General features: G+C 37.8%; 1 pseudogene; it reads left to right on the top strand.

Moving 5' to 3' along the window:
• The window catches only part of LOC146924358 (histone acetyltransferase HAC12-like), a 49,784-nt pseudogene that overhangs the window by 20,464 nt on the left and 14,799 nt on the right, over positions 1-14,521 (top strand).

Raw genomic sequence — 14,521 nt, 5'->3', positions numbered from 1 at the left:
CATAAAATCACGTAAACCTCATAAATCACTTAAATTCATAAATCATATAAATATATATAAATATATTTCTAAATAATTAAATAATTTACGAAGGGTGTTACAGCATCCACCAATTCACAACTCCTCACATCAAATTGAAATAGGGTTCTACCAGTCAACATGCAGGTCTACATATTACCATACGCTTGAAAAGTTTCTAAACATCAATCAAAGTCAATATCATTACACACTTTTGAGGTCTTTAGGGTTATATATTAGAACTATGATGATAATGTGATGCTCATAAGAATATCTACTAGGTTGCACTATTAAGGTTATATAACCATACTTATACAGGGTCAATTTATATTTCAATTTTAATATCCTGTTTATAAGCTCAAGCCTAATAGGTTAAACAGGTGGCGGCCTTAACAAAGATTTGAGTTTATAAAGATCGGACTTTGTACGAGCCTATTTTATCGAGTAAATTTTTTATTATGATTGTTCATAGCTTTAACATAGGGATTTTTTTATGTATTATGGAGTTATGTTTTTCTAAGTTGTATACAAGCTGACACTTTTTTTAACAGAGTACAACTGTGGGCGACAACGAGACATGCCAATTATGTGCAATGAAAGATCTTCGCTTTACACCTGTAATTTTTTTTTGCTCATGCTTTGGGAAACCTATCAAGCAAAAAGCAACCTATTTCGGTAGAGAAGGAGAAGAATTTGATCCAGAGTGTTGCTTTTGCTCCAACTGCTATAAGAAGTCTAAAGGCGCGTGTATCACACTCAACGGGAAGTTTTAATACCCTTTACTATATAATTCAGCTTGATATAAAGAAATTCAAACTAACTCTTTATGACTGTTATTTATTCTAGTGGGTTGAATGCAATAAATGCAAAAGATGGCAGCATCAAATATGTGCACTCTATAACAACGAAGCAGATTTGGACTGCAGTGCTGAGTATGAATGTCCTTTATGCAGCTTAAAAGAAATTGAAAATGGAATGCACATTCCATTACCAAATACTGCTGCTTTTGGTGCTAAGGACCTGCCAAAAACCGTGCTTAGCGACCATATAGAGAAAAGACTTTCTGAGCGTCTAATGCAAGAGAGAGAGAGAGAGAGAGAGAGAGAGAGGAAAGGCAGCAAATCGAAGGGAATGAGAATCTTGATGAGGTAAGACTAAGAAAAAACTTCCAGTGGGTTGAATACTGTACGAAGATATATTTTACATTTAAGAGCCATTTATAGCCATTTAAATTTAATTCTAATTTCAGATTCATTTCTCTTGTCTCTGTATCCCTGAAATCTCTAACATGAACCATGGTTTAGAAATTAGCATGCATGTACATGAACATCAGATTTTTTAACATTTTCTTATTCTTATGCAAGTAAATTGAAAATAGTAGTCTACCATAAATAGTCATCTTTATTTATTATTATTATTGATTTCAGATTCTTACTTATTGAATATCTTTGTTTGATTTGTCATTCATGACTCCAAAACTGTAGATTGTAGTTGCGGAAAGTCTCACTGTTAGAGAAGTGATATCTGTTGACAAACAACTGACAATGAAGAAGCGGTTTCTGGAGTAAGTTTAAAGTGTTAATAGATGTTATTTAACAGATTAGCTTTATGTCTATTCTATTTCAGAAGATTAAATAACAGAATTTCCTGTGGTTTCAGGCTATTCTTCTATTTCAGAAGATTGAAGGAGCAAATGTATGCATATTTGCAATGAATGTCCAGGAGTTTGGCTCGGAATGTGGCAATCCTAATCAACAATGTGTGTATATTTCATATCTCGATTCGGTCAATCATTTTACACCTCGAAGACAGACTACAAGTGGAGAAGCTCTCCGTACATTTGTTTACCATGAGATATTGGTAATTTGATTTTAAGAATTGTTGCTAATTGCTTTACTTTTAGACGACATTTCACTTGATTCCTACTTTTGCTAATTGTTTACAATGAGATATCGGTCTGTAAGAAACGAGGTTTTGCAACTTGATACATACATGCATGTGCACCTAAAAAAGAGGATGATTACATTCTATATTGTATCCCAAAACTCAGAAGACCCAGAAGGATGATAAGCTACGGGAGTGGTAAATCCCTCTCTTTTTTTCCCCTCCTTATGTATGCGCATGTGTGTGTTGAATTTTCATAAGCTTGTGTAACCATTGAGTATTTATATTCTTTGTTTGTGCAAGTATATATCAATGCTTACAAAGGCCACTAAAGAAAATGTAGTTGTTGGTTTAACCTACATGTATGATCATTTGTTTGTTTCTATTGAAACACAGTACTCCAAGGTAACCACTGCTCGTCTGCCGTACTTTGATCGAGACTGCTGGTCTACTGCTGCTATGGATCAAGCTGAGATCATTGAAAAAGAGTGTGGACGAGAATAAGGAAATACAATGAAGAAAGTACTGAAACTTAGATCTTTAAAGGCCATGGGATATGTCAATCCTCCCAAAATGAGAGAGAATGAGAGAGAGGTGGAGTCACAAATAGAGAGATGGGACAATTCTTATATAACATGTATTCCACTGCCGTGTAATTTTATAATTAGGATTGAGATTGTGTTTTTATTTAATAAATAAAAGAAATTTATTGCTTTAAAATTCTAAAATAAAATTATTTTCTTAGTTTGTTTGGTCAATAATTATTTTTATTATAGCAACTGATATTAGACATATATAAATATTTGTAAATTTTTATTAATTTATATCTTTATCATTTAAAAAAATAAAACGATATATTAATAATCTAGTACCGGGGTAGATTGTTATTGACTTTCATATTTTAATTGACTCCCTCCGTCCCAAAATGTATGCAAAAATTGGTCAACAAAAAATAATATATTTGGTTCATTTTGACCAATTTATGTATATACATAGATTAGGATTGCAATAGCCTAACTTTTTTTCCTCTTAAAACAAGAGAATCAATTTTGTATCGTTGTGAATGTATATTCAATTTAATAAGTCTCAACTTTATTTTTCATTGCTTCTACTGTTCTACATCAATTTAAATTTTTGAAATGCCACATTGATGTTGCATTCATCAATTTAACTTTTAAATATATTGGTGGGTCTATCTAATTTAAATATATTTTTAGTAACTTTTAAAGATATTGAGTGTTTATTAAGTATTAATTTTAAAAAATAATAAAAAATGAGTAATGTGTACAAGATCCACTTAAGTATCCAAATTAGGGGGGTCCTTTGTTGATGCTCTTGTAAGAACCAAGTTGGTTTAGATACAGCATCTATCTTTAGGAACTTGAATATAACCTAACAAGAAGAATAATTTGTTTGGTTCACGAGTTGTTTAAGTGTGCTATGTAACTCTTTGTTGATTCCTATCTACATTGATAACAAAAGTAGTTATAATTAGGAAAGGGCTATGTAACATAGAATGTCTTTTTTTTTTTTTTTTAAGAATATAGTATTCTTAGAGAACTACACTAGAGTATTTGATCAACCTATAAATTACAACAAAAATGGATAACATCTTCGGAAACCTGAGCTTGTACAACGACGACATGTAAAGCTGTATTATACATTCTACATTATACGCTGCCGAAGAATTTACAATCCAAGAACAAGTGATAACCCAATTCTGTAACCACACCGACTCACACAAAGCGGAGAGTCTTCATTAAGGATGCTCTCGTCAAAATAAATTGTCCTTGATAGAAAGTCGATTTATGAGAAGCGTCAAACAAACACAAATATTTTCAAAGGAATGCCCTTATGTCAAATAAGATATGAAATGTGTGAATTTTTAAACAAAACATAATAAATATCATTATGAAAAAATTTAAACAAAACATTATAAATATCATTATAAACAAAACGGGAGAATAGTTGAGTGATGTTGCTTTAGAAATATACTTAAGTGGAAGCCATGTCATAATTTTTCCATTGCACATTAAACAAAACATTATAAATATCATTACAAAAAAATACATTATTATTTCTGAAATTAGTTCAAACAGAAAACACAAATAAAAAACAAAAATTAGTTCAATCACGACCCACAACAAGTGGGGTCATATCGGCACTAACATATTGGACCCACAAAACATAACCACTTATCGCCACTACTCACCCCAAACGAACACCCCTCTACATCAAATACCATTCCTCATCACCATAGCTGAGCCACATCCGAAAATGTCATATTCCAAAGATCAATAAGCTTCCACCACCTCTCAGCTTCCGATCCATCGGAAGAACACCAAAAAAATCCCAATGCAAAACTTGAAACAAAGAACTGACTCCCGATCTCGAATCAAAAGCAATCGGTCCACCAGACTTTAGAGCCAAATCAGAAGGGCACCCCTCACCCCCGGTCCACCAGAGCAATACCATAACCAGTCAAACAAGATTGCAACCGGACACCAACTTCCGATATCGTAGCAAAAGTAACCGACCCACCAGAATCTAGCACACAATTTGTAAGACAATCGACATGATTTATGGTGGTGCAAACATCAATCAAATCAGAAAGGAAAAGGCTCAATTCAAAGGACACACACTCAAAGCACCAAAAACACAATAACCACCCAAAACGCAAACAAGAGCTAGAGGCGACATATATGGACCCGAATAACAGAGGCGGCCTACAAAGAAAACACCTGCAACAAACACCACAAAAACACCCACCTCCTAACCTAAGCGACACCCAAAGCTCCCTACCTAAACAAAGTCTACCACCCCCTATTAATTATCTCCCGTCCATCGAACGTTCCGACGCCATATTCGAATCCATATTATCCACGGCCACCCAATCCAAACAACACCACTACAACTACCACCAAGCACCACACAAACCACCTCAACTACCTTCCCCAACCCCATCTAGCAGCACAACCAACACCACTACAACAAAACAACCGCACAAAACCAACACCTTTCACCACCCTATCCACTGTCAATGCCGACGACACACTCTCACCACCTGCAATCCACCACTCCATCACCACCAACCAAACCGCAACCCCATTACCACCTTAACTCCTCAAACACTACGGAACACAACCTCATCAAAACCACCATAACCTGTAACCTTTTCACCACCACAAAACCTCCCATAACCCGAAACCTCCTCAAAACATAGAACATCACGTCCTCCTCACCATCACCCTCCCATCACCACCAAATGACATGAACAACACCAAAAGGAGGTCGTCGGTGAGCGGCAAACTTCCACTGCAAGGCGAGGCAAGCACAATGTACCTTGAAACACACAGATTGGAAAGATCAAAACAACAACGAAACGGAAAACCGGACTGGAAACCACTGAAAACAAACAGGGAGCGACCCCAAGAGGGTGTAGATATCACCACCGCAAAAGATCCAACACGTCGACGTGACCCATTCAAGCTCAGAAACCATCAGATCTGCAAGAACTGGAGGTGGACAGATCTGCAAACATCCAATCTATTTGGACAGAAACAACCACAACCTATGCAGACTGAAGGTAGCTAAAAAAACGACGGAGGAGGAGTTTTAAAACGTGGAGGTGCACCGGACGTCGGAAGTAGCATAACCCACCTCGACGACAAGAAACAGTGATGCGGAGGAAGGAGAGAGAAGCTCCTTGTCGCACCACCAAGATTACGGCTGCATCTTGGACAGAGAGGATATGGATATTGTAGGGAGGAAGCCTGAAGGATATAGTAGAGAGAAGTCAGAGAGAAAGTTTTAGAGAGAGAATATTTACTAACAGTAAAACGTCGAATTTTTTCACTTAAGCATATTGTTAATGCTACATTGCTCAATTAGTTGTTACATAATCAAAAGTGAGAATTAAATTAAGAGTTTAGGTCATTTCGTGTACTTGACGCTAATGGTTCCCACCAACATATCATTTTCCGTTCACTTTTCCACCAACTACCCACGACCAAGTTGAGACACACATAAAAACATCATTACTTGGGTCAAATTCATCAATGGAGAAAATTTGGCTTGTAGTGTTATACCCTAATTTTGGACCTAAAAATACTAATCAATTTTTCTTTTCTTGCATTATAAATCATCTGAACAGTCTCTGATCAATTGCATCTTTCTCTGCATTTTATTTCAATGTTATTTGCAAAGTTCACATAGAAGGGTATTTTAGTCATTTCCTGCATTTAACTCTTTTTTATCCTTGAAAATTGTTTGAGTCTTTTAATTTGGTTTGTATAAGTCCTTGTTTCAATCTCATGTCAAAATTCATTTCAGAAAATATTCAGTTGAGTCATTTTTTAGTCATTTTAGCCCCTAGGGGCATTTTAGTCATTTCATATGTTAAAATTTCTTTCAATCTTTTAAAAATTTGTTTAAGTCTTTTCAAATAGTGTGAATAAGTCTTCATTTCAATTTTATGTCAAAATCCATTTTTAAAATTGCATTTGAAGTCATTTTGAGTCAGTTTTGCCCCTAGGGGCATTTTAGTCTTTTCATGCGTTAAAACCCTGTTTAAATTCTAAAATTTGTCTCTGAGTCTTTTAATTCGCTTGTATGAACTCTTGCTTTAATCCCTTGTTTAAAAAATCATTTTTAAAATTGCATCTGAGTCATTTTAAGTCGTTTTAGTCCTTAGGGGCATTTTGGTCATTTCACATAAAATCTTTAATCTGCTTTGTTACTTTTAATCGTCTCGCTTTACGTCAATTTTCAATTTACTTTTTCAATTCAATTTTAGTTTAATTTTCATTTTGGTCCTCGTACTTTTGTTATTTGCATTTTAATCCTTTTTTAAAAGTTTGTTAGAGTCAAAGTCAAGGTTTGTTACAAGTCAAGTGCCACATGGCATTGTTTCATTGGTCCAAGCATTCCCACATCACCTATAAATAAGTCAAGGTCATGGTCAAATGGTATTAACAAAATCATTTTTTTTTTCTTTCACCAATTTTATTTTCAATCATTTTCCACAAAATACAAAAACCACAAAATCAATTTTTCTTTTTCCCTCTTTTTTCCTCCACCCTAACTAACTTTTTCCACCTCCATCACCACCATAACTAACCTCCATAACCACCTTCAACCACCATAACTAACCTCCATAACCACCTTCAACCACCACCTTCAACCTCCATAACCACCAAAATTAACCGCAAGCTATTTTCATCACCTATTTGCACGCTTACAACCTCAATCTCGCCGAGTTCGAATCGAATCGCCAAGTCACATCATCTCAACCGATCTGAACTTTGATCCATCGCCGCAATTACAAGACCGAATCTGAACATGTATTGAAGCTGTTACGTTCTCGGCGAATTGGCATGCAACGGAAGTGGAATTCGAACAAGTCCAGGGGGGAAAGAAAGTGCAGATCGGAACAAGGAAGCTAGTGGTTCCAAATCTGTTTATCATCATCAATATCATTCTTCAATCCGTTTTTGGTTCAAACTCACCAATAAGGCCACGAATTCGCAAAACGGGAAGGAGGAGAAAGAAGTTTTCCATCGTATTCTTTGAGCTCTCCGATTTAAAACCAGAGGTAATGATTCCATCCTCTTTATTCATCCTTCTTCTTCAAAATTTTCGTGACTTTAACTTGAGATCTAGGAGCGTGAGTTTGATTTTTGGAATTTTTGAGCACATGAATGAATAGAGGAGGAAAAGAGGATTTGAAACACGTAATTTTTTTCAAGTTTGGAGGAGTTTTGGAACTCCGGTGCGGTGGTGCCACCACCGGCCACCGCACCGGAAAACAAATTTCCGCCGGAGAAGAAAGAAGTGCAGGGAGGCGCTGCATTTTTCTTTAGGGAGAAGAAGCTTTTATGTCTCAATTGTTTGGAGAGAGGGAGTACACGTGAAAGAAGAAAAGAACAATTGGTGGCTTGTTTTTTACCACATAACAATTTTATATGTACTTCCTTCATATTTGCATAACCCTACCCACTATCCATGGATTCTACCCGCTCCAGGCCCATCTCTCCTTTCTTGTTTTAAAAAAAATCACTACAGTTTTGTTATTTACACCTCCCAGTGCTGCTTACTGCACCCCCCTGTTTGCCTCAAATTGCACGAAAAATTCCACAAAAATTTTACTAGTTTCTTGATGCATTTTTTTGGTAATTTTTGATGTATCTTACATGCCAAATCTTGACCACAACATGTTGAAAATATTTTGATTCTTGATTAATGCTTTGTGTCAATTTTTGTTCAAACCTTGGAAAAATTTCTAAAAACTTTCTTGTGAAGTTGTTGTGATCAATTATTGGTATTGGATATTTGTTTTACATGTGGAAAATTGCCTCAAAAATATATGTGTTCGAGCTTCGGTAGTTTGTGCGCCCTTTTTTTGGTATGATTTTGTGAAAATTGTGATGCGATTTCGTTCTTGGATTTTGGTACATAAACGTGGCTTTGAGTATGTCATTCTTGGAGTGATTTTACCTCCTTTTTTTTTTAGTATGTGCTTGCTGTTCTTGTTATGGATCCTTCACCTTGTGAATAATATGGGTTTCTTGTGTCAAATAAAGTGCAAATAGGCTTGGAAATACTATGATTGTATTGCATGCTAATGTCCCTTAATCTCTCACATCATGATGGATTTAAAACCTTTAGAATTTTACCTTTAATGTGAGGATTATAGGCCTTGGGTTTGCCTTAGAATTTTAGTAGCTTTCAAGTACAATTTCGTCATGTCTTTTGGTTAAATTTTTTTGACTACTTCCTTGTTAAATTCTAGTTACTTTACTATGCTATTTTGCTTGCTTCCATTTTATTTTACATCTTATTCTACTAACCCTTTTGTTTCATGTTTCATGAGCATATTTCATCCTTCAATTTTAGTTTTATTTCTTGTACTTTAATTTTCATGCAAACTTAGAATGTAAAGATTTAGGAGTTCTTGTAATATTTTACTTTCATGCAATTTAAATTTCTTGCAAGACCATAGAATGTATCTAGGGCATGATGTAATAAGGACAATGGACTCTAATGATGTACACCGACACAAGCACCGACACATGCACACACACCACTTTAGGTATATAGCTAGAATATGCATGTTTAGATGTATGGTTAGGATTGTATGTTTAGATGAATGTTTAGGCCTTATACTTAGAAAAATCAATTTCCCAAAAAATATGAACCAACTTCACTCAAACCCTTTTTCAAAATAAACCTTGGGATCAAAATCCCATTGAATTTTCCTTTTCCATTTTCTTAATCAAATTTCAATGAAAAATAACCATACTTAGACCATACTTTGCAAATAACTAATCAAACCCCACCTTTTACAATCTCATGCCCTTGAGGCCTCTTTCTATTCTTCAAACTCCAATTTTCAAACTTAAAATCAACCAACAAAAACAAAAACATTTTTGAGAGAGAACTACGGTGGATTTGATCCCTTAAACGGGTACGTAGGCAAGGAACAAAATTCCTTCAATTCAACTAAAATAAAAATCCAAAAACATTCTTCTCCCTCCAATTCTTCACTTAGAAACTCTTAGGTTTAATAAATACTTTTCAAAATAGCATTTAAAAATAAAGCGCGCGCGTAGAAATTAAAGACGGTTCCTATAGGATACTATAGTCGTTATGGGTGCCTAACACCTTCCCGTAGCGAAAACAACTCCCGGACCTCGATTCTCAAGGGTTTTGCTTACTTTTTCCCTTCCCAAGAAAAAATAAGATATCACCGGTTAGAAAGGTTCAAACGTAATCAATGTTTGACACCCGAAAACCAAGATAAAACAGCTGGCAACTTCACTGGGAGATTCGAGAGTTACGCCTAGTCTTTATTTCCACGCTTGCGCTCTTTTTACTTGTTTCTTTTACTTGCTTTCCTATGTGAATAAATGTTTAATTTCTTGCAAACGTGTGGGGTGAGAATATCAAAAGTCTTGCACCCGGGCTGAGTGAACTTAGGATTTAGGAGGGATATAATCGACAATTCATTCCGGGGGTTGCCTCGTGTTTTGGATTATGCGATCAATCCCACATAGCTGAGGCATTTTGGGGGTGATGTTGTCGGCGCGAGTTGTCGCGTTTAGGCACTTTGCTTCTAATTGTTCTATGACGCTATGAACCGTAGATAACCAAACCCATCCATGGCCATTTTCTAGGATGTAGTGCGGAGGCTAAACCGGGTGTTGTCTCGAGTTTTAGTCGTCACGCGATACTACACTCAAGTTAGACCTTCCACGTATAATCATGGAGCGAGTGTTGACTCGTGACACCATGAGATACGTCGGAGAGGTTGCAACTTGGGAACCTTTTTAGAACCCGGTTACTATTATCCTAAAGCCCTAGTTTCACCGGACACCGTGTCCACCCATGACTCCTCGACTTTGAACTTCAACCCACCATGTTTTCTCCGAACTTGAACATAATCATGCATTCATGCATACATGCATACATGCATAAACTTTTTCCCATGCATTTATCGGAGGACTTAGACAAGTCATCTTTTGAACATCACGGATGTGAACACCAAGTGATACCATCTCAACTAAACTTCTAGTTTTGCTCAAGATCTTCAAATAAAACTGTGTTTCTCCGTGATGTTCACAACCACTTTGACAAGTCTTCTGACAAAAAAAGAGTCTTTTTGCATTTGCATATCATGCATCATATGCATCATTCATCGGTCACAAATGGCTTCCCGTGCTCATTGTCTCCTGGTTTTGTCCACCGCAGTCTGAAAAGTGGCTCGTGTTCGCAAAGTTTACTAACCAGATAGAGTTCATCAGACAAGATTGTACAAGAGAAGAAACATGGCTAACCTCGAGGAAGAGAATGCCAGCCCCTTGGGCCAGCCCATTAAAGAGTCTAATCTGGACAAAATTCTGAGGCTTATTAAAAAGAATGACTATAAGATTGTTGACCAATTGCTGCAAACTCCGTCAAAGATATCCATCTTGTCTCTGCTCATGAGCTCAGAAGCTCACAGGGAAGTGTTGATGAAAGTACTGGAATAAGCCTATGTTGATCATGAAGTCTCTGTGGATCAGTTTGATGGAATAGTGGGTAACATCACTGCTTGCAATAACTTGGAGTTTGGTGATGATGAACTCCCCGAAGCAGGGAAACATCACAACTTGGCTCTGCATATCTCGGTGCACTGTGGGTCTGATATGATATCCAACGTGTTGGTGGACACTGGATCATCGTTGAATGTAATGCCTGAGTCCACACTAAGGCAATTAAGTCATCATGAAATTTCCCTGAGGGGTAGCAGCTATCTGGTTAAGGCTTTCGATGGATCTCGCAAGGATGTTCTCGGGGAAGTAGACTTGCCAATTACCATTGGTCCTGAGACATTTCAGGTTACTTTCCAAGTCATGGACATCAATGCTTCGTACAGCTGTCTCCTCGGAAGACCGTGGATTCATGACGCTGGGGCGGTAACTTCTACTTTGCATCAAAAGCTCAAGTTCATGAGGAACGGGTCCGCTGAAGGGACGTCGTTTCAAGGATTGACTGTTGAGGGTGCAGAGCCCCGGAGGGCTGGTGCTAGCATGGCTTCACTGAAAGACGCCCAGAAGGCTGTTCAAGCAGGGCAAGCTGCTGGCTGGGGCAAAATGATTCAGATTCTGGAAAACAAGCGTAAAGAGGGCCTTGGATTCTCCCCGACATCTGCTGTTTCAAAGGGAACTTTCTACAGTGCTGGGTTCATCAATGCTATTACTGAAGATGCTGCTGAAAGAAGCCATGTGCCTACATTTGTTGTACCAGGAGGCACTGTGAGAAATTGGGAAGCCATTGATGTTCCTTTAGTCATGCATGCTTCCATGTAATGTGTCTTGTTGCTCATGTTTTTCGTTTTCAAAATAACAATCCTTTCGCTCTGCCCAAGGCGAAAGTGATATCATTGTAAGGGCGTGTTTGTTTCGGCATTGCCGTTTTCAATAAAAGTTGTCGTTTTTCTCACGACTCTTTGTTTTTTTTACTTTTTAGTGCTTTTTTTCTTGGAAATAATGGTAATGCCAGAAAAAACCAAAACATCTGTATTTTTCTTATTAATTTCAAAAATCTGCATGAAAAACATTTTTCTAAAATCATCCCAATCATATTATGCAGATTGAACCATAATAAACCCGTTGAACACAGTGACCCTATGGTTCCTCCAAATTTTGAATTCCCTGTATATGAAGCTGAAGATGAGGATGATGATGATGAAGAGATACCGTATGAGATCACTCGACTGCTTGAGCAAGAAAGAAGAGCCATCCAGCCTCACCAGGAAGAGATTGAGCTTATCAACCTGGGTACTGAAGAGAACAAGCGAGAGATCAAGATTGGTGCTGCACTTGAGCCAGAGGTGAAAAAGAAAATCATTCAGCTTCTCCATGATTATCCAGATGTCTTTGCATGGTCCTATGAAGATATGCCGGGTCTAGATCCCAAGATCGTGGAACATCGGATACCGACAAGACCTGAATGTCCTCCCGTCAAACAGAAATTGAGAAGGTCTCGTCCAGACATGGCTCTTAAGATCAAGGCTGAGGTGCAAAAGCAAATTGATGCGGGCTTCCTCATGACAGCTGAATATCCTGAGTGGATTGCCAACATCGTACCAGTACCAAAGAAAGATGGGAAAGTTCGAATGTGTGTGGATTACAGAGATTTGAATAAAGCTAGTCCAAAAGATAACTTCCCATTGCCTCATATTGATGTGCTTGTTGACAGTACCGCTCAGTCTAAAGTGTTTTCTTTTATGGATGGTTTCTCTGGCTACAACCAGATACGAATGTCACCTGAAGATAGAGAAAAGACGTCCTTCATCACTCCGTGGGGAACGTTCTGTTATAAAGTAATGTCGTTTGGCTTGATAAATGCTGGTGCTACCTATCAAAGAGGTATGACAACTCTATTTCATGATATGATTCACAAAGAGATTGAAGTATATGTTGATGATATGATTGTAAAGTCGAGTAATGAGGAGCAGCATGTGGTATATTTGAAAAAGATGTTTGAAAGATTAAGAAAGTACAAGCTGCGGTTGAATCCTAACAAGTGCACATTTGGTGTAAGATCTGGAAAGTTGCTAGGCTTCATTGTCAGCCAGAGAGGCATTGAAGTTGATCCTGACAAAGTCCGAGCCATCAGAGAAATGCCGGCCCCTCAAACTGAAAAGCAAGTCAGAGGTTTCCTCGGACGTCTGAATTACATTTCAAGATTCATATCTCACATGACTACTACTTGTGGTCCAATTTTCAAATTGCTCAGAAAGAATCAGCCTGTTGTATGGAATGATGAATGTCAGGAAGCTTTTGATAGCATTAAAGAATACCTGTTGGAACCACCTATCCTTGTCCCACCAGTGGAAGGGAGGCCTTTGATTATGTATCTGTCAGTGTTAGACGATTCAGTGGGTTGTGTTCTCGGTCAACAAGATGAGACTGGTAAGAAAGAGCATGCTATCTACTATCTGAGCAAGAAGTTCACCGACTGCGAGACTCGGTACACGATGCTTGAAAAGACTTGTTGTGCTTTAGCCTGGGCTGCCAAACGCCTGCGTCCTTATATGGTAAATCATACAACTTGGTTGATATCCCGAATGGATCCAATCAAGTATATCTTTGAAAAGCCTGCTGTTACTGGAAAGATCGCACGTTGGCAAATGTTGTTGTCTGAATATGACATTGTATACAAAGCTCAGAAAGCAATCAAAGGAAGTGTCCTTGCTGAGCATCTTGCTTGTCAGCCTCTTGATGATTACCAGCCAATTAAGTTTGATTTCCCTGATGAAGAGATTATGTATCTGAAAGCAAAAGACTGTGAAGAACCACTGATCAATGAAGGGCCGGACCCCAACAGCAAATGGGGATTGGTGTTTGATGGTGCTGTTAATGTTTATGGTAAAGGGATTGGAGCCATCATTGTAACTCCGCAGGGGCACCACATTCCTTTCACCGCTCGAATAACTTTTGAATGCACAAACAACATAGCTGAATATGAAGCATGCATCTTGGGCATTGAAGAAGCCCTTGATCTGAGGATTAAGCACCTTGACATCTATGGAGATTCTGCACTTGTTATTAATCAGATAAAGGGTGAATGGGAGACTCATCATGAGAAGCTGATCCCATACCGCGACTATGCAAGACGTCTGTTGACATACTTTACAAAGGTTGAACTGCACCACATCCCTCGGGATGAAAACCAGATGGCTGATGCTCTCGCTACTTTGTCTTCCATGTTTCGTGTGAATCACTGGAATGATGTGCCTGTGATCAAGGTGCAACGTCTTGACAGACCTGCTCATGTGTTTACCATTGAAAATATACCAGATCAAGCTGATGAAGGTGTGAATGATAAAAAGCCTTGGTATTACAACATCAAGCAATTCTTGCAGAATCGCGAATATCCACCTGGTGCTTCCAACAGGGATAAAAAGACTTTGAGACGATGGGCTAGCAAATTCCTGCTGGACGGAGAAATCCTATACAAGAGGAACTATGACATGGTCTTATTAAGATGTGTTGACAAACAAGAAGCTGAGAAATTGATGCATGATGTACATGACGGTACGTTTGGGACCCATGCTTCGGGCCACACCATGTCA

This window comes from Medicago sativa, chromosome 5 (assembly GCF_051527215.1).
Source record: "Medicago sativa cultivar Bolivia chromosome 5, Bolivia_mono, whole genome shotgun sequence".
NCBI lineage: Eukaryota > Viridiplantae > Streptophyta > Magnoliopsida > Fabales > Fabaceae > Medicago > Medicago sativa.
Note: the sequence above shows the minus strand (reverse complement) of the source record. Positions and strands in the feature narration are given on the sequence as shown.